This window comes from Vulpes lagopus, chromosome 4, assembly GCF_018345385.1.
Source record: "Vulpes lagopus strain Blue_001 chromosome 4, ASM1834538v1, whole genome shotgun sequence".
Taxonomy (NCBI): Eukaryota; Metazoa; Chordata; class Mammalia; order Carnivora; family Canidae; genus Vulpes; species Vulpes lagopus.
The window spans coordinates 135,383,920-135,411,507 of record NC_054827.1 but is presented as its reverse complement, the minus strand read 5'-3'; the positions used below and the strand labels follow the sequence as shown (position 1 = coordinate 135,411,507).

Here is a 27,588-nt window from a genome sequence, read left to right as displayed (position 1 = left end):
TGGGCATGTCACTCTCCTTGAATCTATAGATGTTCACCTACCTGCAAGTTCTCTGAACCACGCCCTTTTGGGGTTTTGTAGAGGCTTCATTACACAGATATGATGGATTAATTCATGGGCCATTAGTGATCAAATTCAATCTCTAGCCCTCCCCTCTCTCCAGAGGTCAGGAGGTGAGGCTGAAAGTTCTAACCCTCTCATCACCTGGTTGACTCCACTGACACCCAGCCCCCAACCTTAGATGCTGTCCAAAAGTCACCTCATTAACATAACAAAAGACCTCTTTATTGCTCTCCTTACTTAGGAAATTCCAAGGGTTTTAGGAGCTCTGTGCCAGAAATAGGGATGGAGATCAAATACAAAGCTCTTACTCTGAATCACAATATCACAATATCAAATGTGTAAACTCAAGATAATGCTATTCACAGCGTAAGATTGTGCTTGACACATACTTGGCACTCAACAATTAACTTTTGTGTTTGATTAGAACATGCAAAGTGTTTGGAGTCACTTCAAAAATGTGAAACTGAGTTTACATATAAGAAAATGTAGGCGTAAAAAAGAATTTAAAATTTACCTAAGGTCTTAGAGCTTATCTAGCAGATCAAGGATTGCCCAATTTCAAGTGGAAAGCTCCTTCAGCTACCTATTATACATATCACCCTTAAATGTTAGTGTTTGAATTTGTTCTTCATGAACATTTTGTAGGATGAAGTCTTTGCCAATGCTAGAAGAGTAATGCTACATGAGGTAGAAGTTTGCCAGGAGCACCAAGATTATTCGCATTTGGATGCGTGGGTGGGAGCATTCAAGCAACATCTGCTGCCCCTCCATGGTCCAGCACACAGAACTATAAAAATGCAAAATGTTCTTTTTTTTTCAAAAAATGAACAACCAGTCCCAAAGGAATCACTGAAGGGGGAAGGCAGACTTTAAACGGAACCACAGAATCATTTCAAAGCTAATTAGAAGCTACAAATGTGGAAAAGAAAATTTCAATGCAGTGCAGTTAGAGCAAGAAAAGAATGAATTGGCAGGCTGTTTCCTATCCACAGCCAAACTAGATTAGCTGGCCCAGCACTACTCACTCTTTTGTTCAACTGTTTGTTTGACTAGCATGACCTTTACTGCATTCATGAAGTAATATGAAGAAAGGAGACTAATTCTCCCCTCTAGTCACTGCAAGATGTCCTGTTGGGACAGGCAATCATTACACGAAGAGTTGTATACCAAAAACCGACTGGTGGTAAAGATATAGCTGAGTGCTTGTCTGTGGACAACAGGAACCCATGAAGGTAGAGGAGCCTCAGACAAAATCACATGCAATGTCTCTTTTTGGTCCACTCACTACTGTCCCAGAATGTGGACCCACACAAAGTTATGAAAGAAGAATGCTGAAGAGAAAGAGGATGGATGAGTGAAAAGGAGACATAAAAATAAAAGAGTGGGAGATGTCTGTAGGATCACAGCCTTGCTCACAACCCACAGTTTTATGTCCCTCTATGAGAGTTGATTGCTGACCATACACTGCTTGCATTTAAGACCAAAGCCACCTTAAACATCTATAGGAAGCATCAGAGGAGCACTGAGGACTCTAGAAACCACAAGACCTACAAGAGCGAGACATCTTCCTACTCTTCAGTACTTGTGCTTCCACAATGGATTAGAGAAAACAATCATTAGCTGGTCCTTTCTGACTTCTGTATGCCTAACCCAGAAACATTACCTTTTGCTAAACTCAACTCACATGATCTACTTAGAGGAGAAAGAAAAAGAGATTCTCATTGAAGCAAATAAGTAATGATATTAAATTTTGTATCACTAAATTTTAGACTACTGGCTGAAATATATGATTTTAAAGATTTATTTATCTATTTTTGGGAGACAGAGAGAATCATGAGGGGGAGGGCTGCAGGGAGAGCAAGAGAGAATCTCAAGCAGACTCCACACCAAGCACAGAGCTCCACTCAGGGCTGGATCTCATGACCCTGAGCTGAAACCAAGAGTTGGACACTTAACTGACTGTGCCATCCAGGCATCTTGATTTTAATAAGTCACTAACAAAATAACGTACCACATAAAAAGACAAACTGAAATGTTAGAGTTACTAAAATTTTTTTTCAGGGCTGCCACAATATACTTAACCAGAGGCGAAATTTTGGCAATTTGGCTTTCTATAGCATAAACCAGAAGTCACTGACTTGAGCACAGGAAACAATATTCCTCACTAAGCACTTTACAGACAACTCTAATTCATCACAAATTTATTGAATACTTAGCAAGTACTTGATGCTGATGAGAAATGTTTAAGAAGATTGTACCAGAAACTGTAGTTGTTTACTACACCATCCTTCCAACACTTTCTTCCAACATTTAATGAACACATCACTGCCTATAAAAGAGATTACATTTCCCAGACTCCCTTGCCTCTTGGGATGGCCATGTTACTGCATTATACCCAATGAGATATAAGGGGACTTCGATGGGGAACTCCTGAGAAACCCTTTCCTTAAAAAGGAAAAGCTACACATTTCTCCATTTCCTTCTTCCTGCTTTCAATTATATAAAAGTAGCTGGAGTAGTAGTAGCCATTTTGGAATACGAAGAGGAATGAAGGCCAATAAAACCATTCTCTAAGATACTAAAAAAGGAAGCCAATCAATAGCATTAGGCTTCATGGGCCACATGGTCTCTATTATAATTAGTCAATTCTTCCATTATAGCAAAAAAAAGCAGCCACAGACAATGCCTATTAGAACTGAACATTTACAATAAAACTTTATTTATAAAACAGGTAGCTGCCCAATGGGTACTATTTCACCAATCCATGAAAAAAGAGAGCAAGGTAAGAATTTGAAAGTTTACATCTTGACAATGGAAAGGATAGTATGTAAACTTAAGATGTCCTAACCTCCACATATATTTTATATGATAAGAAATCCCTTTCTTCCTTTTTTAATATTTGGGGGTGTTTTTCTATTACACAGAGTGAGAGCAAAACCTAAGTATTATAAAAATAGGTGCTCTCTATCACAGTGTTAAAATTTGGAGATCAGTCAGTTAAACATTATTTCTATGTAGTATAGAAATTGTTATGACAATGAAATCAAAGAATACAGAGGAGAGGTTTCTAATCTAGCCAAGTTTAGGGAAGACTTTTAGAACAGACATTGAAGATGTCTGTTAGGACACCTACCTAAATGGAAGCTATCTAAATGAAGAACATGAAAGAGAGTTTCTAGAAAGCAGAAGTAGCATGTACAAATATCCATAATTGATAGAGCTTGAGAGCAAGATCATAAAGAGTCTTACATGCCAAATAAGGGGTCTTACCTTTATTTTAAAGGTATTGCTTCATCAAGGAGTGTTTAGGAGGAATGATTCCATTATTCGCATTTTAGGAAGATCAGTTTGGCTACAGGTATGAGGATAATAGGAAGTGGGGAAGATGGAAGGTGGCAAGATCAGTTGTAATGCTTTCGTAATAATGCACAAAAAATCGGGCTTAGTTAAGGTAACTAATAGATCTAGAAAGATGGGTTTAACTTGAGAGATATGTAGAAGGTAAAATTTGTGGGGTGCCTGGGTGGTGTAGTCAGTTAAACATCTGACTCTTGGTTTCAGCTCAGGTCACGATCTCAGGGCTGTGAGATCTGGCCCCTCATGGGGCTCTACACTCAGTGCAGAGTCTGCTTGAGATTCTTTTGCCCTCTTCCTCTGTGCTTCCCACTCATGCTCTCACATACTTTTTCTCTCCCTCTCAATTAAATAAATAAATCTTTAAAAAAAGAGAGAGAATTTCTGATATGAATGGATTGAGATTGGAGAGGAGGGTATTAAGTGACAGAGAGAAGTTCAAAATAAGCCTGAGGTTAGTGGTGTAAACAACTGGAAGCGTTGATATTATTTATGGAGGTCGCAATCAATGGCAAAGCAAGAGACAGATCAGGAGTTGAAACACCTGGATTGAATTCCCAGCTTTGACACATACGAGGTCTTAAGCTATATGCAAGCCTCTCACCTTTCTGAACCTCACCTGAATATACAGATAATAATGTCTGAATCTCAGGACTAAGGCAAGGCTTAGGTGAAATAAGAAGGCGCTATGGACTGAATGTTTGTATTCCCCCACAATTCATGTAGAAGCGCCTACTGCCAATGTGACTGTATTTGGAGATAGGACTTTTATAGAAGTAACTAGGTAAATGATAAATAAGTAAGTAAATAAATAAATATCCATTTAAAGAATGTTTTAATTAAATGAGAGAATAAAGATGGGGCCTTGATCCAATAAGATTAGTGTCATTATAGGAAAAGATACCAAAGACCCCACTCTCTCTATTATGTTAGGACACAACTAGAAGACAGCCATCTGCAAGCCAGAAAGAGAACTCTCACCATAAACTGAGCCCGTGGGACCTGGGCCTGGAACTTGCACCTGCCAGAACAGTAACAGATTTCTGTTGTGTAAGCCCCCTTTACCAGGACATTTTGTTACGGCAGCCTGAGCAGACTGAGACACAAGTACTAAGCAGAAGGCCTGGCACATATCATATACCCAATAGGTACCTGTGTCAGTACTCCTTTCTTCCTCATCCTTCCTAATGTGAGATCTTTTTATATAATACCAAACATTATGAACTTGAAATTGATGGCTTAGCCAGTGTTACAGCCCCACCACAAATCGGAAGCAGCAAAATGGAAAAGGTGTTGGAAGAGCTTTGAGAGCCAACTAACCCAACAGAAGTAGAGATAAGCAATGTTCTGCTACTGAGAGAAGGGCCAGAGCTGCATCCATGCTAGGAAACTGAGCAGGAGTTCATAATTACGATCCTGGGACATTCACAAAAGCTAGAAAGAAATACCTTCAAATACCTTCCACATAAGGCAAGAAGTCAAGCTATAAGTTTTAAAAATATATTATAATAAATATATTTAAATGTTAAAAGTGCTGATATTTCAAGGGTTCATTTAGCTGGAAATTTCATTTGTACAGTATATATTATTCTCCAAAGAAGTTAGCTAAATGAGGCATACATCTATTAATAGTCTTTTGCTAATTTAGGTTTTGAGTTCTCTAGCTGTTAATTGATTGTTTCAAATTTTTTCCAACTTTTCTTATTAAACAGTAGGACTTTGGGGAATAGTGAAATGAATTAATTATGTTGATGTGCTTAGAAGCGCAGGGCCAGAAAGGACCTTTAGAGGTCAAATAGCCTGGAAGGTCCTCTCTCCTGCTGCCAGAACTCCCCTTAGCTACTTGCCACTTATTCTTTCATCACACCTCTGGAATCACCTCCCTCAACTCACTAAACCCCTTATGCTAATGTCTCACATGCATTTGCTACCTTATCTGTCGCTCAGCCAATCTCTTCCACTACGAATTCTTTGAGAGTAGAAGAGTTTTTAATTGTCCTTATAAGTCCAATGCCCACAATGCTTGGCACAAAACACATTCTCTTTAAGTGTGTATTAAGTAAATGTGAATAAACCTAGCCTTTCCTTCAACTTTCAAACTATCAAACTATTTTCCTTCAAACTACCGCTGAAAAATTAGAATGCAGACGCTTTTGAGTAAATGGGGTAGTTTTGTGTTTATGCTTTGTTGTATCAATTGCTAAAAGTCAGCTGCATGATTAAAACTGAAACCACAGTTGCTCTCCCAAAACCTTGCATGGAACTCCAAGTGTCTAGTCTCACAATCACTTCCTGTTGGACAATTTGTAGAACTTTTATGACTTGTGAACTATGAAGAGATGAATCATACTTCAGTTTTCTTTTTTTCTTTCCAGTTTTTGTTTGTGTTTCAGTTTTGTTTTTGTTTAGGCTTCAAGAAGAACAATGGGACATTCAATTCATTACCTCACATTGTGTCCTTAGTGGGGAAATAATCTCAGCAATGTTTATAAAGATACTAGCTCCCTGGTTATTCCATTTGCAGGGTATTTCTTATCAGAAATATTCAACTAATATAATTAATTAACTCAGCTTTTCCTTGAAAAAAAAAAATTCCACAAACTACTCCTTTTGTTTGTTTGTTTGTTTCAATGAGGACACTTAACGAAAAATGCATCTGCTTACCTTACTTCTTTCTTCACCTTCCAAAGAGTGCCTTCAGAAGTATGCGTAAACTGCATAGCTGAGCTAACCCTGCAGGCCTAGTTAGCAATTCCATTTGTGCTGTCTGAAATCGATCCTCACAGAATTGCACCTTAGAAGGATGAGAAAGGCAACATTTTATAGAAGGTGATTGTTCAAATGCAGGTGCATTGGTAGGAAGATACAGGTGATTCCTCCTTGAACACTGGACACGATGGATGGTTGGTGAACAGTGCACAAGAACAATATTCCCAATTTCCCCTAGTATAATAGCTTCTATTTCAGTTTTGCTTAGGACTTGCTTTAGCCACACTTTAGCTTTTCTTCATGGGTTTTGATCTTAATTCTTCAATTGTTTCTTCTTTAATCTGGGCCTGACAAGAGACCAGTGAGTGGTATCTGTGCAGCCTCCATTTAATAGTATTACATGCTGAAAGTATAAGGGGGAAACATCTTTCTGACTCTTCCTCCAGGTAAATTGCTCACTGTCAAGAACCATTAAATTGACATTTTGGAGCAATTTCTCATTTTAATCAGTTATCAGTGAAGACTGTGGACCATGCAATGTAGTCCATTCAGAGAGACCTAAACTTAGCCAGTCTGTTAACACGTTTTTTAAAGAGAAAAGACACATTAATTAACAGGTTAAATGGCATAAATGCAATAACTTCTTGAACAAACAAGTGTCATTTTCACAAGTGCTAAGCATTAATTTTTTTGCATATCTTTAAGTCAACTGGTTCCAGTAGTATTGATGATTCTGTGTTATATTTACAAAAGAAATACATGGTAGTTGTAGTTAGGTCTAGCAGTAATATAAAGAAAGCTTGATACTGATTATATCCATTAATAGATGGATCTAGTTAATGCTTTAAAAGGTGATACAAAAAAAAATAAAAGGTGATACAATTTTTATGTAAACCATTAACTCCTTAAATATTTCCTTTAGAACAGTAAGTCTCTTCTGTGCTTCTGGAAATCAGAGTAGCTGTATGTTGCATTCTTAATCTCTTATCCCTATCTCAACTTCTTCTTTTCAATTTTCTTGTCTACCTGACCTGGATTCTGGAAAATTTCTTGAGTTATGTCTTCCAATTCAGAATTTCTTTCTTTAGCTTTGCCTCATATGCTACGAAATGCACCCAAAAAGTTCCTAATTTCAATAATCACATTTTATTTTTCTAAAAGTACTTATCTGTACTTAAAAAAAATCTGCTCTCTTCTTTTTGGTGATTATTTATTTCATTCTCTTACTTTTGTTTTTAAAATATTAAATAATATTATCTGTTTTTAAAATATTACTTTTGTTTTTAAAATATTATCTTTTAAAAACCAGTTAAATATAACTGGTTTTATTTGAGATTCCAAAACTGCTGTTTATTTTTTCTTTTTTTTTTTAAGATTTTATTTATTTATTCATGAGAGACACACAGAGAGAGAGAGAGAGAGAGAGAGAGGTGGAGACACAGGCAGAGGGAGAAGCAGTCTCCATGCAAAGAGCCCGATGTGGGACTTGATCCCATGACTCCAGGATCGCGCCCTGGGCTGAAGGCAGGCGCTCAACCGCTGAGCCACTCAGGGATCCCCTGATTATTTTTTTCCACTAAATTTCACTCGTGTATATTTTTTCTTCATTTGCTTCACTTCTTCATTTGTTTTTAATATTTTAAATAAATCTTCGTATTTTAGAGCAATTTAAGATTTACAAACACATCATGAAGATAATATAGAGTTCTCATATATCCCACAGCAGTTTTCTCTGATACATTTGTCACAACTAATGAACCAATACATTATTATTAACTAAAGTCCATACCTTATTTAGATTTTCTCAGCATTTCCCTAATGCCCTTTTTCCTTCCTAGGATCCTAGTCAGGACATCACATTTCATGTATTAGTAATATCTCCTTGGGTTTCTCTTGACTAGATTAGTTTCTTAGAATCTCCTGAGTTTTGATGACCTTGACAATTTGTAGGAGTACTGGTCAGGTATTTGAGGTTTGTCAGATGTTTCTCTCATGATTAGAACGACGTTATAGGTTTGGAGGAGGAAGACCACGAAAGGAAAGTGACATTCTCATTACATTATGTCAAAGGTGCACACTATCAACATGATTTAACATTCTCAGTGTTGATCTTGATCTGAGGTAGTGCTTATTGCGTTTCTCCACTATGAAGTTATTTTTTCCCCACTTTTCATATTGAAGTTTTTGATCTCAGTTTTATGTCCAAGAAAACTCATTGACTTTTCAGTATATACAGATTTTTCTTCTTATAAAAGAGAGTGATGACTCCCAAGTTCTTTATACATCAGAGCTAAAAGCCTAGTTTGTTTTTTGTTTCCTTTTGCATTGCTGTCCTATTTTGTAGTGAAAGCAGAATTAAGTGCAATGAGTTTCATGTCAGCCTCTGATCCAGGTGGGCATATCTGCTATCTGACGTTTGCCTGCTGTCACCAAGTTCTGCCACTGAAGTCCTTGCTCAGCATTTCAGAACTGTGTAAAGTCTCCAGCATAAATTCTGCACGATGCTTATGCATGAAGAACATACTAGTGACATGGTTAAAGAACGACTCAGGAAGAGGAGGGTATAAGAACGACAGGCAGTGTTTTAGATAGGCTCAAAGCATTAACTATTATGAAAATTAGGAACTCTTCTGTAAAAACTGAGCATGCAGTTATAAACATAGATATTATAGGGCCTTGACCTGGGAATCCATAATTGCACAAAATTTAACCCAAAAGCCATGCTGCAAATTTGCTTTTACTCATCTATGCCTATTAATTTTATCAGAACCACTAAGTCCAACCAATTTTTATTAAAATTATTCATCTAGCTAGGAAATAAATTGATCATTAATTTGTAGGCAGGTAACTATATTTGACAAAGGAAAATAAGAAAAATTCTGTTCTCCAACTCTTACTTTCTCAACCACCAAGTGAAAATCAACACAAATCCACTTGAACTACTAACCTGATATGATCTGTTTCTACTGAAAGCAGAAAGAAACACTTAACATAATCCTTCTCCCTTTTGGTGGAGTAGGATAGCTTTGTCCTAAAGTTTTTATTAGTTATAATCATAGTCTCTCCTCCAACCCAATCCACACCTTCAAAAATATTTGAAAATTAGAAACACAGACTGAATTGTTTTTTGTAGGATGGCTTCCATGCTGGCTATGAACCAGACACTCAATAACAATATCTAGTGTCCACTATGCTCTTATATTATGCTAAAAGTTTTATACAAACTAGCAAATAAACTCCCAATACTCATTTTTTATCTTCATTTAACAGACAATAGTGTAGCATAGAAAAGAATGGGTCAGACCTATTAAAAGAAAAGCAATGTACTTGAAGTGTGTTAACACTAATTCTATTATAATATCATTGTTTATAGCATTATTATATATTATTATATATCATTATTATTTATAGCATGATTTTTTTAAGTGTTAATTTTTATTTATTTATTTATGATAGTCACAGAGAGAGAGAGAGAGAGAGAGAGAGAGAGAGAGAGGGGCAGAGACACAGGCAGAGGGAGAAGCAGGCTCCATGCACCGGGAGCCCGATGTGGGATTCTATCCCGGGTATCCGGGATCGCGCCCTGGGCCAAAGACAGGCGCTAAACCGCTGCGCCACCCAGGGATCCCCTATAGCATGATTTTTATAGAGTTGTCAGATTTAGCAAATTAGATAAAAAACATCCAGTGAAGTTTCAAATTTTAAAAAGTATTTGAAAATTATTTGAAAAATATTTGAATTTTTTAAAAAAATGTTTGTTATTTGTATGAAAATCAAATTTCACTGGATATCCTGTAATTTACCTGGCAGCCCTATTTTGTATATTAATATCTCCATGACACAGATGAGAAAATTGAAAAAATTAAATGTATCACAGAGCCATTAAAGGCAAGCAATGTATATTAGGGGTACAATACTGATCGTTTGCCAGATAGTCGAAACAAGAGCAGTGGGGAAATTACATAATGTTACTTCTAGTCATGCTTAAACTTTATGAGAATGGCTGAAACTTCACAGCCCCTCTGTCTGCCTGAGTTCTCTAAGGGCTGCTGACAGTTCCCAGCTGAATGATGGTTTCCCACCATGAGAGCTTGTTCTCTCTGCCTGAGAGCTCTCTCTCCAGAACCTCAGGAGCTTCCACCCTGCACTCAGATGCAAGGTGGAAGTGCCAGGAAGGTAATGGCCCTACAAGCAACACTCAGGAAATGAGAAAAAGAAAAAAAGGATATGCCCAGGCTCCCATTCTCCTAGAAGGTCCCCTGAAGAGTTGATCCCTGGGGTCCACGCTGATGACCTGCACACTAGTACCCTCTGTTTCTCCTCCCTGTTTCATACCCTGACTCTTGGTTCTGTCTTCTTCATGCACTAGCCCAAACCTGAGTCAATTCCTGTCCTGAGCACTGCTTTCCCAGGACCCTGAACCACACACTGGTCTAGTAAATAAATTGCTGAGAGGGAATCAAGACGGCAATATTCCAACTGACAATGCTACTTCATTGAGACCTTGAAGAATTGAAAGAATGTCATGGCTTGCCTCATAAGGAAGTCTGTTTTATAGCAAACCAGCTTCGGATGGAGCAGAGAAAGCAATACAGCTGGCCTTCCCCAAATAGACTATCGGAGGCTTGGGTTAAAAGTAGTGGCAAGTGCTAGAAAATAAGGGTCATGCCTAACAGTCCTCTTGACCCTCACACTTTGTTTTCATTACCACTTTCTTCCCCAGGCCACAGATACCTGCTGCCCTGTCTCTCACTCTGGTTTTCCTTTATAACAACAGATTCAATCTTTAGTTTCAATGAAATATTGATGTGCTCTCCTACAAGGGCGGTCCAAACTTTCATACTTTCTTTGAATTATGTGCAAGCCACTGTAGAGCTACTGTTCTCCCAGGATGACCTCTCATATGCCTCCTCCAGGAAAGCAGTTAATGCGCCTTCCAATTTCATGGGGCTGTTACTTTTATTGACATTTACCCTGGAAGCCAAAGAAAGTTACATGATCTCACTAATGACATAGTCACCCCATGAGATTGTGCAGGACATAAATATTCATTAGAACTAAGCCTTGTGCCTTCCTGAAAGTTGACTGGGTAAGGTCAATAAGAACTCATGTTGGAAATGTGTTCATCTGAACCAAATAATGAATCCATTTGTCATCATGATTAACATGGAAAGCGCAATTATAAAGGGAAAAAAAGTTTTCTTTTATCAAAGTTTTATTTGCTTATAGATTTGCCTTCTAATCAACTGCTGAATTCATTTTACAATAATTACCAGAAATGTGATTTTATGCAGAAGGAATTTTGTATTTTCTCATAATTTATAGACCTTTCAGTTTTTCGATGAATCTTGTTTATCACTTATTAATCCCATCCATTAGACATGGTGAAGAGGAAAGTTGTTTTTTATTTGAAATTTTCCAGTTTTCTAAAGATTCTAAGGAGCCATTTTTATAGTGTTTAGTAGAATTCTAGGAGGGGGAAATGGTGATGCTGAAATATGTTGAGAGCATTTCATCACCATTACAAAATCCAATTAATAAACATTGAAACTATGTACTTTTTAACAAAAGAAATGTTTTTCTACTTGAGTCATTTATACAGTTCTGCTGTGACATATTTAAAGTTTCAAAAGTCTAAAGGTATTAAAGTTTCTTAAATATCTCTAGCTACATGCTTAAATAGCTTACTCGCTATCACACGCACTTTCTCTCTTGCTTTCCATCTCCCTAAAAAGCAAAATATGCATCTGAGAATAATGAACACTAAATCATACCATTTTGAAATGATCCTATATTTTTGCTATGAAGTGCATATCTATTATTCATAACCAGTTTTGAGACTCTGAAATATGTGTTAAAGCTTTTTGAGGCAAACTTAACCCTGTTTCAAGAAAAAATATGCACTTGGAAGAAGTAAATATGTTCAGCTGATTTTTAAGAGGGCTATCATTTCCAAGCTTAGAATATATAGAACCAACACTTAGAGTTATGGTCTGCAGAATCAAATGGAGATTGTGGGGAGAAATAGGAAAACTTCCTAAACAATAGATATTCATTATCTATATTATGATCCCAGGATTCTCTTTTTTCCTCCACAGTACAGCATCTGAATTTCACCATTCCTCAAGGAAATTCTTCCCTCTGAAATATGTCACTAGTTTACTGGAAGAGAATGGACAAGTCTGATTTCAACCTCTATTCATCTTAAACCATATCCATCACCTATTGTTCATACTCTGCTACAATTATTGGCAGATAGAAACCTGAGTTTTTAATGTTGTAAAAATAAGTTACTTTTTTGCATTAAATAATATACATGGCAGATATTAATATATATATTTTAATAATTGTAATGTATTTTTAAATTTAATTTTATTTATTTATTCATGACAGACAGACAGAGGCAGAGACAGAGGCAGAGGGAGAAGCAGACTCCATGCAGGGAGCCCAACGTGGGACTCGATCCTGGATCCCCAGGATCACGCCCTAGACTGAAGGCAGTGCTAAACCACTGAGCCACCTGGGCTGCCCAGATATTAATATATTAATACAGATATTAATTGTCTCACTAGATACATGGTGTTCATGACACTGTAAGAGTTGTTTTTCTCCCATCTGACTCAATGGATCAATGACATATTCTTAGATACAGTGTAGCCACTGCCAGTGCATCAGGGAATTTGCCTTTCTTCCAAATCAATACTGCTCTGGCCCTCTACTCAATGCTACATGTATAGCACAGGCACAATTAGACTGGCTCCAATTAGCCACTTCACAGCTGAATTACACATTCAAAATAGCAGAAGACATAAGATTATGCAGGTCATTGCATCAGGGGAAGAGAGAGATACAACAGAGGAAGGTAGTATGTGGATTTCCTGGGAAGATACACTTCAAGGAGTATCAAAAAAAATCAGTTTTTTTAAGCCAATAAAGAAGAATTTGCAACCCATAAAGGCAAAACGAGGTGGTTTCTACAAAACAAAATAATGAGTAGCCCCTTCCTATTTCTGGAACTGAGAAAAAGGATCCTCTGGACCAGTAGTGTGTTGGAGCCGGGTTGTACTTGATCAGGGAAGCCAACTGTGTGCATCTCTTCCTAACTCTATGTTCAGTGCCATCACATTTGTTACTGCAAATCCACATGGTGGGAGTACAGTAGTCCACCTTATCTGGAGGGTTCTGAGACACCCCCCACACCCCAGTGAATGCCAGAAGCTGTAGATAGTACAGAACCCTATATAACACTATATTTTCCTCTATACATATGCACCTATGATAAAGTTCAATTTATAAATTAGGCATAGTAGGAGATTAACAACAATAGCTAGTAGTAAAATAGAGCAATTATAATTATATACTGAAATAAAAATATGTGCATATGGTTTCTCTTTCAAAATATCTCATTGTACTCTACTCACTTTTCTTGTGATGATATGAGATGATAAAACACCTACATGATGAGATGAAGCAAAATGAATGATGTACGCACTCTGATGTAGTGTTAGGTTACTATTGACCTTCCACCGATTCCTCTAAAGGAGGATCATCAGCTTCCAGATGGTAGTTGACCTCTGGCAATTGAAACTACAGAAAGAGAAACTGCAGGTAAGGGGAGACTACTGTATTTACACCCCAGAAATTATGAAATGCTACAAGTCAAAGCATTAGGGAGCTGGTTGTTACACATTTACCAACACACCTTTGCTTTTGTTAAAGGGTTTATTTGATGAATTAACTACCTGAAGAAGCATTGGCAGGATGCCCTGGCACAGGTGTTTGACATACAGTTCTCTGGCATCTGATAGCTTTCAGGTAGCTTTCACATTGGTTACTTACTCATGATGAGGCATTCATCAAATGAAAGCACGAAGGGCACTATTATTTTACCCATTCAGGAATTTTATTACATTTATCAGAACTCAGCCTTTCCTGGTAACATGTCTAAAATGGCAAAGGAAAAAAAAAAGGAAAAAAAAATAAATAAAAAAAATAAAATGGCAAAGGAGCCATTTTAAATGTAGAGTGTCAACAAATTTTTTTTCCCATGAATTTACAAATAACCATTTGTTTTGGCAAAATATAGACCAGGGTAGAATGTATTCTACTGGCACTCCTGCATGTAGCTTTTTATCCTCAAGTGATGTGTATTTTTTCTCTTATGAATCTGATATGCTTGTGAGTGGTAATTGTAGGTGGCAGATTTAATTAACTCATTCGCCATTTGAGAAGGTTTGAGAAATGCCCAGAAGTCTGGGCAGTCAGTCTAGACTGACTTGATAGAAAATATCCTTAGATAACTTCAGCATTAGCCAGTGTGAACATCTACCCAGTTCATTTTAGGTATGACCTATATAAACAGGAATCATTTGTCCAGAGCAACATTCATTCATGGACCATGATCTATCTTTTGTAATTATGAAGAAAAAGAAACTAATTTTTAGGAAAAAATATACTTTATTAGAATTGTTTTGGTTCACTGCCAAACTGAGGGGAATGCCACATACTTCCCTGGCCCTCCACACACACAGCCTCCCCCACTAACAACATCCTCTACCAGCATGGTACATTTGTTACCAACCATGAACCTACACTGACACATTTTCTTCACCTGGAATCCATAGTTTACATTAGGGTTTGCTGTTGGGCTTGTACATTCTTTTGGTTTGGACCAATGGTATAACGACATGTAGAGAATAGTTTCACTGAACTAAAAATCCTCTGACCCCACTACTCTTCCCTCCTTCTTCCCCAACCCCTGGCAAACACTGATCTCTTTATTGTCCCCATAGTTTTGCCTTTTCCAGAGTGCCATACAACTGGAACCATACAGTATATAGATTTTTTAAGCTTCTTCTTTCATTTAGTAATAAGCACTTATGGTTCTTTCATGTCTGTTCATGGCTTAGTAGCTCATTTCTTTGTAGTGCTGGATAATATTCTATTATCTGGATGTACCACAGCTTATTTATCCCTTCACCTACTGAAGGACATATTGGTTGCTTTCAAGTTCTGACAATTGAGAATAAAGTTGGTATAAATATCTGTGTGTTAGGTTTTTGTGTGACATAAGTTTTCAACTTATTAAGATATTTTAAATCAGAGATATCAGGGAAAACTGGAGATATCTGGCAACTATACCCATCAGAGTACATTATGCCCCTTAGAAAAGATTCTCCATGAATGTATTTGATCCACATTGTGCAAATAATTTTATACAGTTTTATATAACCTTCTTATATGTGATGCTATTGCTGCATAGAACTCTGATCTTGAAAATTTTATTAATCATATTCAGGAGCACCTGGGTGGTTCAGTGGTTGAGTATCTGCCTTTGGCTCAGGTCGTGGTCTTGGGGTCCTAGGATCAAGTCCCACATCAGGCTCCCTGCAGGGAGCCTGCTTCTCCCTCTGCCTATGACTCTCTGTGTCTCTCGTGAATAAATAAAATCTTTTAAAAAATCGCATTCTGTCTTTGTGTCAATTCTTCGGAAATACCAAATTCTTTGCTGTCAAAGAGACTTGGAATTTGCCATTCCCTCTACCTAAGATAGCATTCCCTTTACTCTTCCCAGCATTTCAGCCTCTGACCTCCAAGTCTCAGTTTTAATGCCTCATTTCCAGAAGAACCTGCCCTGGCAACTCTAGGCAGCAGTCTGCCCTCACCCACCCCATTATTATTTATTAATATCCCCTATTTACTTCATAGCAGTAAATTGGATTTAATAAAAAATGAAAAAAAACATACTTTTAAAAAAATACAGATTTGAAATCTACCTAAAGATTTGTTTCTAATGAAGCTTGTGCTAATAAACCACAAAAGCAATAAATCCAAGTTCAATATACTGATTCTATGGCTGACATTCATCCTGCATACATGAGGACAGCTGTATAGTTCATTAAAATGTTGAGATATATCTCTACTGGTGAGCAAGCAGCTGCTGCCCATGGCCTCACCCTCTGGCCTCACCCTCTCGAATGCCTACCACCAAGTGATTTCACCGTATAGGCACATCAAATATGCCTCTCTAACCCAATTACTCTTTAAACCAGTTTATCTGTTTCTACATAATAGATGGTTCACTCATTCTGTTCACTTTATTGCACTTCACAGATATTATTTTAACAAACTGAAGGTTTGTGGCAATACTGAATCAAGCACATCTATCAGTACAATTTTTCAAACAGCACTGGTTCATTTCATGTCTGTTTCTTTTGGTAATTCTTACAATATTTCAAACTTTGTCATTATTATTGTATTTGTTATAATGATCTGTGATCTATGGTGTTGGATGTTAGTACTGTAATTGTCTTGGGGGTGTCATGATCATGTCCGTATAGGATGGTGAACTCAATTGATAACCGGTGTGTGAGTTTTCACTGCTCCAATGGCCCATCCCCTATATCTCCCTCTCCTTAGGCCCTTTTATTCCAAAAGACACCAAAAAATTGAAATTAAGCCAGTTAAAAACCCTACAATGGCCTTTAAATGTCCAAGTGAAAGGAAGAGTTGTATATCTCTCACTAAATCAAAAGCTAAAATGATTAAGCTCAGTGAGGAACATGTCAAAAGTTGAGATAGTCCAAAGGCAGCCTTCTTGAGCCAATCAGCCATGCCGTGAATGCAAAAGAAAATTTCTTAAAGGAAATTAAAAGTGCTACTTTAGTGAATACATGGATGATAAGAAAGTGAAACAGACTTATTGTTGATATGGAGAAAGTTTAAGTGCTCTGGATAGAAGACCAAGCCAGCCACAACATTACCTTAAACCAAAGCCCAATCTAGAGCAAGGCCTGAACTCTCTTCAATTCCATGAAGGCTGAAAGAGGTGAGGAAGCTGCAGAAGTTTGAGGATAGCAGAGGTTGGTTCAGGGAGTTTAAGGAGAGAAGCTGTCACCACAATATAAAAGTGCAATATGAAGCATCAGGTGTTGATGTAGAAGCTGCAGTAAGTTATGCAGAAGATCTAAGATCATTAATAAAGGTGGCTGCACTCAATAACAGATTTTCAAGGTAGACAAAACCGCCTTCTATTGGAAGAAGATGTCATTTAGGACTTTCATAGCTAGAGAGAAGTCAAAGCCTGACTTCAAAATTTTAAAGGACAGGCTGACTCTCTTGCTAGAGGCTAATGCAGCTGGTGACTTGAAGTTGAAGCCAATACTCATTGACCATCCTGAAAATCCTAGGACCCTGAAGAAGTATGCTACATCTACTCAGCCTATGCTTTATAAATGGAACAATGGAAGCTAGATGACAACACTTCTATTTACAACATGGTTTACCAAATTTTAAGGCTACTGTCGAAATTTGCTCAGAGACAAAAAAAACAAAAACAAAAACAAAAACAAAACAAAAGGTTCCCTTCAAAATATGATTGCTTGGGGAAACTTTGTAGCTCAGTCAGTTAAGCATCTGACTTCAGCTCAGGTCATGATCGCAGATTCCTCAGATCGAGCTCTAGGTCAGGCTCCCCTATTAGTGGGGAGTCTACTTCTTCCTCTCCCTCTGCTCCTCTCCTTACTCATGCACTCACATGCCCTCATTCTTCCACATAAATTTTAAAAAACTTAAAAATATAAGTGACTGCTCACTGACAATGCACCTGACCACCCAAGGGCTCTAATGTACAAGATTTATGTTGTTTTCATGCCTTACTAACATAACATCCATTTTGCAGCCCATGGATCAAGAAGACATTTTTACTTGCAAGTTTTATTATTTATGAAATACCTTTTGCAAGGCTATAGCTGCCATAGGTAGTTATTACTTTGATGGATCTGGGCAAAGTAAATAAAAAACCTCTGGAAAGGATTCACCATTCTAGACGCCATTGAGAAAATTTGTGATTCGTGGAAGAGTCAAAATAATCAACACTAACAGGAATTCAGAAGAAGTGGATTCCAACCCTCATGGATGACTTGGAGGGGTTTAAGACTTCAGCAGAGGAAATAACTGCAGACGGGGATAGAATCAGCAGAACTAAAAAGATAAGTGGAACCTATAGAAGGGACTGAATTGCTGTAATCTCATAGTAAAATTTTAATGCAGAAGGAGTTGCATCTTATGGAAAACAAAGTGGTTTCTTGAAATGCAATTTACTCCTGGTGAAGATGCTGTGAAGATTGCTGAAATGACAACAAAGGATTCATAATATGAGATGAACTTAGTTGATAAAGCAGCAGCAGCATTTGAGAAGATTGACTCCAGTTCTGAAAGAAGGTCTACTGTGGGTAAAATGCTATGAAAGAGCACTGCGTGCTGCAGAGAAATTGTTTGTGAAACGAAGAGTCCATTGATGCAGCAAACTTCATTGTTGTCTTATTTTAAGAAATTGCTGGTGTAACCACTTTGGAAAACAGTATGAAGGTTCCTCAAAAAGTTAAAAATAGAGCAAACTTATAAGCCAGCAATTTCCTTACTGGGTATTTACCCCAAAAATACAGATGTAGGGAAATGAAGGGGCACCTGCACCCCAAGGTTTATAGCAGCAATGTCCACAATGGCCAAATTGTGGAAGGAGCTGAGATGTCCTTTGACAGGTGAATGGATAAAGAAGATGTGGTGTAGATATATACAATGTAATATTACTCAGCCATCAGAAAGGATAAGTACCTACCATTTACATCGATGTGGATGGAACTGGAGGGTATAATGTTAAGTGAAATTAGTCACTTGAAGAAAGACACTTATATGGTTTCACTCATATGTAGAATATAAGAAATGGTACAAGGGACCATAAGGGAAGGAGGGGGAACTGAATGGAGAAACATCAGAGAGGAAGACAAACCATGAGAGACTCTTAACTCTTGGAAACAAACTAAGGGTTGCTGAAGGGGAGGTTTGCTGGGGGGATGGAGTAACTGGGTGAAGGGCCTTAAGGAGGGCATGTGATGTGATGAGCACTGGGTGTTCTACTATATGCTAGCAAATTGAAGTTAAATTTTTAAAAAATCAGGGACACCCGGGTGGCTCAGCGGTTAAGCATCTGCCTTTGGCTCAGGGTGTGATCCTGGAGTCCCCAGATCAAGTCCCACATTGGGCTCCCTGCATGGAGCCTGCTTCTCCCTCTTCCTATGTCTCTGCCTCTCTCTCTCTGTCTCTCTCATGAATAAATGGATGAAATCCTATTATTTTAAAATCAAATAAAAAGAAAAAAAAAAAGAAATTGCCACAGCCCCCTTAACCTTCAACAACCACCACTCTGATTAGTCAGCAGCCATCAGCATTGAAGCAGGTCCTTCACAAGCAAAAAGATTACAACTCACTGAAAACTCAGATGATGGTTAGCATACCTTTAGTAACAAAGCATTTTATTTTATCATTTTTTAAAAGATTTTACTTATTTATTCATGAAAGACACAGAGAGAGAGAGAGAGAGAGGCAGAGACATAGGTGGAGGGAGAAGCAGGCTCCCTGTGGGGAGTCTGATGTGGAACTGGATCCCAAGACCCTGGGATCACAACCTGAGACAAAGGCAGACACTCAACCACTGAGCCACCCAGGTGCCCCAGTAACAAAGCATTTTAAAAACTAAGATATGTACATTGTTTCTTTAGACATAATATCATTGCTTACTTAATAGACTGCAATACAGTGTTCAGATAACTTTTTAAAATATTATTTACTTTAGAGAGACAGAAAGCATGCACATGGGGGGAGGGGCAGAGAGAGAATCTCAAGCAGACTCCTCACTGAGCAGGAAGCCCCATGTGGGGCTCCATCTCACCCCCATGACCTGAGCCCAAACCAAGAGTCAGACACTTAACTGACTGAGCCACGCAGGCACCCCTAAGGATAACTTTTATATGCAGTAGGAAACCAAAATTCATGACTCACTTATAATACTCCTCTATTGTGCTGGTCTGGAACAGAACCAGCAATCTCTTTAAGGTATGCTTGTACTAGGATGTGTGTGGTGTGTGTGTGTGTGTGTGTGTGTGAATGATTTTCAATCTAATTACAACTTTAAAGAAATAAACAGGAAATAAATAATCAGAGTAGTGGATTCTTCTGTTCTTGGCAGGAAGTCAAGAAACTCTAAAACTGATAAATCTAGAAACACTGGTATAAGTTTATTATTTAGAAATATAAAGGGATAGATATAAGACATTAAGAAGAGGACTTCATTGATAGAAAGGAATATGGCAGGGGATGGATATATTTCATTATTAAGTCTTATAATATTTTAACTATTATATCATGTGATTTATCAATAACTTGATACTTTTTAATCAAAGGAAGAATTGCATTTTTTAAATATATGTTTATCTAGTGTAAATCTTGGCTATCAACCAAATTTTCCCTATTTTGATTATTCTCAGAAGAGCGTGATAGTAAAGTTAAAGATCAAATCATTAAGGTAGTGATGGGCTACAAAAAAGTAGCAAAGAAGTAACTCTGCTGACAATTACCTCACACTTATGTTCATCTATTTAAATATAATTGTACTCTCTTAAATAAAAATTGAGATGAGATGCCTAATAATTATAAATGTAATTGTGAGTGAAAAAGAACAAAGTGTTTGAAATGGCAATTCTGGCAAAGACTCAGAATGATCCCTCTAAAAGTACCTGGGAAAAGAAACTATAGATTTGATCCTGCTAGGGGTGGTCAATGATCATGGTATGGATAATAAGATGTAAGTCAAATTTTAATTTGAGACTCAGATTTCACAGATATAAATTATTAAGATCTTATTTTAGAACAGTGGCTATGATTAGGTCCAAAACCAAATAATAACTAACACTATACAGTGCCTACTATGTACCACGGGATGTAGTAAATATATCAACTCATTTACACTTTACAACTAAATGTGGTAGATACTATTATTATTGACATTTTACAGCCTAGAAAACTAAGAACCAGAAAGCCTAAGTAATTTTGCCCAAGTCACATAACCAGTAAGGGGTAGAGTTGGAGTATGAACACATGCAGTCTAACACAAATCTTTGTGTTCATATCCACTTCAACTACATTGACTCTTGAATAATCAGTTTCACCATTCAAGGTTTGTTGTTAGTGGGGAAATAAAAAGAGAAAAGTTTCCAGGACCCCAAAACCACCATAAAAAAAGAGCAACTCAAGGTAGTTTGGTTGGAGGCAGAGAACAGAAAAAGAAAATGTTCAATAGAACCAGAGTATCAGAAGGGGTTATAACTCTCAGGTTATAACTCTCAGCCCAAGGATGGAAATTCAAATAAATAAATTGAGAATACAAATCTCTTGGGTTCTGGGTAAAGATGGAGCTTAGACAAGGAACAGGCTAATAGGGGGAGGCTAAATAAAGAAATTCCAAGTAAAAATATGATAATTCACACATGTTCTAAATTAAAGAAAGCTACATTCTCGATCTACTCTGTAACTGCCAACCACGCTCATTTAGAAAATAGGTTATACTGTGATAATTTCTCATAATCAGTAAAAAAATGAATGTCTTCACAAAAACTGACCTAAGAATATTTTATCGACTTGATAATGCATTAGAACTATGGGTTAGAGCTATGGAAAGTAAGTTGTCCGACTGCAAAACTTGAAAATATAAGGTATCAGAAGCAAAAAGTGACATTTTAACATGGTGGAAATTTGGGCTACATGGTAGTTGTAACTTATTTTGCTAGTGTGAGCTGACTTGCAAAGACAGTTATTAACAGTAATTTTAACATTTCCCCCCTACTTGGCCTTTTACCAAAGGAGCCCCATAAGTAAATCAAATAATAAACGTTTCAACATTTTTTTTTTATCCTACACTTAACTTTTAGTGCTAACAAGCAGAGAAATAGTGAAGTTGATAGTGTGAGGGAGGGGATGGCAGTTAACACAGTGCCTCTTAAATTTTGTAGACTGTCTCATCCTGGTCAAGGGGCATAGCTAACTTGAGAAAATTCAACTAGGGTCACCACCCAGTCTGGCATGAGAAAAGATGAAAAGGATTCCAGGAAGTGGTACCATTCAGAGTTGTTCTGGAGATCCTATCGTATTAGAAATCTCTGGCTTATGATATGTGAGTGCCTGCTGTGCAAACCCTACAAATTCAGAAAGGAAAGAAGTTTCTTCCCTTCTCTGTTGAAGCCTGCAGTCCTTCAGATTCCCAGACTCTGATTAGATTTGAGGAACAGAGCCCAGTACCTGGGGAAAAGGTACCTTAGGAGCAAGGAGGCTAAACAGAGCCCAGCTTTATACTCAAAAGATGAATGAATCATTAAACATATTCAAGAAAAAAAATGATCCCTGCAGGCTGTGCTTTCATCCCCTTCTTCCTCAGATAGAGGAAAGGTAAATCTTGAATCCCAAATAGTAAGGGTTTTTCCTAGCATATCAAGCTTATGCCACACAGAGAAATTCCAGGCCCTACCATTTGATAAACCTGAGTCTCTTTGTAAAAGTCAGGTTTAGGTTCATGTCCCTTATTTTCCTACTATGGCACCTCATTTATATCATATTGTGTTTTAATTTTATGTTTACTAGTACATTTGCATTTTTCCTACCAGAAAACAAATAAAGGTATGGACCAAGTCCTGTTTTCTGTATTCTCAGCATCTAGTACAATGCCTCGTAAAGAGTGAGAGCTCATTATGTGTTTGGTGAATAAGTCAGTGAAAATTGCCAGCTTTGACAAAAATAAGCTGCAGATTTTGGAAGATTCAGAATTCAAATTATAAGACTTCACAACTACAGTTGTGCAACTTAGAGGAGACAAAGGTGACTGATACATATTTTTCACAGCTACTACACTACACCCATAGCATGAGGAAAGCAGTCCCAGTTACTTTGATTTACATGTAGAATGGTTTAGGATAATGGTGATTGCCGTGAACTGAATGTCTATGTGTCCTCAAAATTCATATATTGAAATCCTAGTCCCCAGTGTCATGGTTTTAAGAGGTAAGCCCTTTGGTAGCTAATTATTTCATGAGGGTGCAGATCTCTTGAATGTGATTAGTGCCTTCACAAATGGGCTCCAAACCACTGTCTCACCCCCTTTCTGCCACATGACTATACAATGAGAAGTTAGCAGTCTGCAAGTCAAAAAAAGGATCTCACCGGAACCCAATCATGCAGCTTCCTGATCTTGGGCTTACAGCTTCAGACAGTGAGAAATCAATTTATGTTGTTTATAAGCCACCCAGTCTACGGTACCTTGTTATAGCAACCTGAGTAAACTATGAAAATCATCTATATCAACACTTGTACCCTTACCTAATACTTATATCTGTACCTATCTATCTCTGTATTATCATCTATACCAATAGAGATATAGATTAGGAACATACATCAATATAGATATAGATATATGCTACTATAGATTTATAGAGGTAGAAATAGAGACAGAGATTGGTATTGGGCCAATTAAAAAACATTAGTATTTTACGCACCACATTTTTTACCTGTAATCATTTCATTCTACAAAATACTATGACCCCAAAATAAGTCAGCAATAGCATATATCATACATTTTTTTGCTGGTAACCTGAGTATGAGATGATCAAATATTGATTATGGGATATTTTATTAACCCACAATAGTTTTTCTTCTTTTGCAAGATGATTTATTATTCACAGTTTTAGACCACCTGTCAATAGAAATAGCTATCATCACAGATTAGCCAAAATTACAGAAACTCATTTCCCTAAAAACAATAATTCACATGCACAACAGCAAACTACCCCCAAAAAACTACCTTTGACCTGTTTTCTAACTTTACTGAGTGTGACACTGAACCCTCCTAAAGTAAGATGTCCCATTTTCCAGCTGTTTTGGGCAAAAAAACAAGAAGAGTGAGTAATATGAATTTCTAAATATGCTTGCTAAGATGAAAGGTGAGTTGTAAATGTTGCAATTATATTTTTAAAGGTGAAGAAACTACATTTTGCTTCTTAGAAATTTTTCCATTTTAGTTATGTATATTGTGAAGCCTATATTAAGCAATTTTATAAGGGAGAAATTCAAGACCAAGATTACATATTAAAACAAAAGAAATTGGGCAACCTGAGTGGCTCAGAGGTTTAGTGTCGCCTTCAGCTCAGGGCCTGATTCTGGAGACCTTGGATCAAGTCCCACATTGGGCTCCCTGCATGGAGCCTGCTTCTCCCTCTGCCTATGTCTCTGCCTTTCTCTCTCTCTCTCTCTCTCTCTCTCTCTCTCTCTCTCTCTCTCTCTCCCTCTCTCTCTCATGAATAAATAAATAAAATCATAAAAAAAAGAATATGGATGAAGTGTGGGACACTGGAAAAATTATGAAATAGCTGAGAACTGTGTGTGAAACCCTCTCATCATCCCCTCCAGCTTCTGGAGCCTTCACCCCTCCACTCTGGGACCTGTCCATACTGTTTTCCAGCTCCCCAGTTCAATCTCATGCACAGTGTCTGGTGATCCCACCTGCCTAGCCTACTCTAAATCACATTTTGGTTCGCAAGAAAAGACTCAAGATTACAAGATTCTCAAATGTGCCCAAAGGATGCTAAGATATTGATGGCTAGAAAATGTTATCAAGTTTCTCATTGGCATTCTTCTATTCAATAAAATAAATCATCATATTCTATAAAATAATATCTAATTTGTAAAAAATATCCATTTTCCTCCATGGAACTCCATATTAACTACTTGTATCTTGAATGGAAAAAATGTGGTCCCTAAGAATGTTTATATTTTTTAATTGGCTTCCATTCAAATAGAGATTCAGATGAAGATGCAGAAGCAGGTATAAGTACAGGTATAGGTATAAGTATAGGCATAGGCCTGGGTATAGATACAGGCAAGGACATAGGCACAGGTATAGATAGGCTATAGGCATAGGCATAAGTATGTGTATAGGTCTAGGCATAACCATGGGCATGGGTATAGGCATGAGTATAGACATAGATATAGACACTGGCATGGGTGAGGGCATGGGCATAGTCATAGGCATGGGTATAAGCATGGTATAGGCACAGGCAAGGGCATAGGCATGGGCATGAATATAGGCATAGGCAAGGGCATGGACTTGGGTTTAGGCATGAGTATAGGCATAGACATGGGCATGGGCATACGTATAGGCATAAGCACAGGCATGAATATGGGCATGGGCATGGATCTGGGTAAAGGCATGAGTATAGGCGTAGACATAGACATGGGTAAAGGCATGGGCATAGGCATGGGGATGGGCATAGGCATAAGCATAGGCATAAGCATGGGTATAGGCATAAGCATGGGCAAAGGCATAGGGATGGACATAGGCATAGGCATGAGTATAGGCATGGACACAGGCACAGGCATATGCAAAGACCTGGGCATGGGCATGGGCATAGGCATGGGCATACACATATGTCACTAGTACCCTACACCATTTTATACATGGACTTCTCTCTATTCCCTTCTCAGTTAAAACTCTCCTTTTCCTAGGCATCTGTCCTTTCCTTTTCCTAGCTATCATCTAGTAGTATCAGAAAGTGCTGTCATAGAAGTTCATCTTAAAAGCAGCTTTAGGAAGAAATGGATATTTTGGTCAAAGGAATTTGAAACAGCATGACAAAATAAAATCAGTCACTCAGATTGATAGGTAATAACGACCAGGTATTTGGGTAATGAGGTCATTACTTTTCTGTTTAAAACAAACTTCACAACACAAGTGTGAGCATTGGGGTATTACATAAGTCCTCAACCAGGGGCCAAAATTATATTATTATTAACTGTCTACTCATTAAGAGTAAGGCCAGCCCCTAGATTTTAAAAGATTGAAAAAGATAGGACATTAATATCCACACCTTAGGGAGAAAACATTATTCTTGCATATCAAATACATCAAGTCACCCACTAGATTAAAAAGAGAATGCATTTGCAAAAAACCGTGGTTGGAATTGAGATTTTCATTTTGTACCTCTTTGTGAAATTGCAGATGGATTAACATTCATGGTCACTGAGTTCCGTTTCCATAGATATAGTTTCAGTTGTACCAACCAGGGACAGATTGTGTATTTTATTACTTTGTTTAAAATATCACTCAAACATTTTAAAAATATCCCAGCACTACAGAACATCACATAAGAACATAATGACAATATTTCATCTACTTTAAACCATTTTAAGGTCCCTGTGGCATTAAAAAAAGTGTATACCTAGATTGTGATGCTGAAAGTCTATTACTTGAGCTCAGCATGCTAGCCTGGCCTCCAGGGAACTCCTTAAAAAGCCAAATTTAAATGAATTTGTAATCCTATTAGCATCCAGGGAAGAGTTAACCAGGTAACCAGACATTTCATTTACTACTAGTTCTAAAGAGCCTTAGAAAAAATAGGAAGAATAAATTTTTTTGTCTAAACTCCTAAAAAAGAGATACTATTTTATTTGGTTTTACAATGGAGGATTATAGCTGGGAAGAAATTCAGCCATTAGATAAATATGTAAATTATGTTCTTTTTCCCTCCTGAATAGTAAATCTCTAGAGACTATGTTTTTACATTATTGTGTTTTTCACAACACGCAGTTTTGAATCTATTATTTACTAAAAATATTCTTGCGAATGTAATGGCATATCTAAGTGTTGATCTTTTATTTGGAATCTAGCACTGAGTGCTATGTAAGCAATGACAGAGATGAGCCTTTAACCCGTATTGAATATGCATGTTATTTGGAGGATGTTTTGCGGCATCCCCAGTGGTATTAAAAAACATGTGTATGTAGATTATAGCCCTTAAAGTTCATTACATGAAGATAAATTCACTTGATTTGGCTAGTAATTCAATCCAGTGCACTTTAGCGTGTCAGGGAACAAAATAGTAAAAACCCTCTACTCTCGCTCTTTCTGGTGATGGAGTCTGAAGAAGATTGTACAGAAACAGCACCTTGCAAAGGGGAAGGAAAAGAAGAAAGAACAAATCATCAGTCTCAGACCTCAGGTGGCTGAAGGAGAAAAAGTATTTGGTGTCCACCACACCTTTGTATCTTTCAATGACACTTTGTCTATGGCACTGATCTTTCTGGCAAGGAAGCCATCTGCCCATGTGACTGATAGGATGAAGGTGAAGGCTGGTTAAGGTGAATCTTCTCCATATGCTGCCTTGTTGGCCATCCAGGATATGGACCATAGCTGGGCATCGTTGCCCTCCACATCAAACTCCAGGCCACAGGATGAAAGGGAACCACGACCCTGGGCTTGAGTCTCAGTCAGCCCTCAGAGCCCTTTCCTCCTCAGGGATGATGATCCAGGAAGATTGAGTATGTCACCCCCCTGCCCTCCAATAACACCTGCAGGAAGTAGGGGGGTCACTGTGGTCACTCTCTGTGAACAGGATTCCTCAAATTATTGTTTTCTATTAATAAATTGACTTCTTCTTGTAGGCTTAAAAAAAGCCCAAACTTCCCCTCTCTTATATCTCGGCAGGAGGATACAACCAGTAATAGATATAGTAAAATATTGTGTATTATGGAAGAAAGCTATAAATGCTATGGAACAAAATGAAAAGCAGAGCAAAACAAGACGAT

The 27,588-nt window shown here is 37.6% G+C and overlaps 1 pseudogene; it reads left to right on the top strand.

Moving 5' to 3' along the window:
- LOC121488871 overlaps positions 1-27,364 on the top strand; it is a 52,084-nt pseudogene extending 24,720 nt beyond the window's left edge.
- The last annotated feature ends 224 nt before the right edge of the window (positions 27,365-27,588 follow it).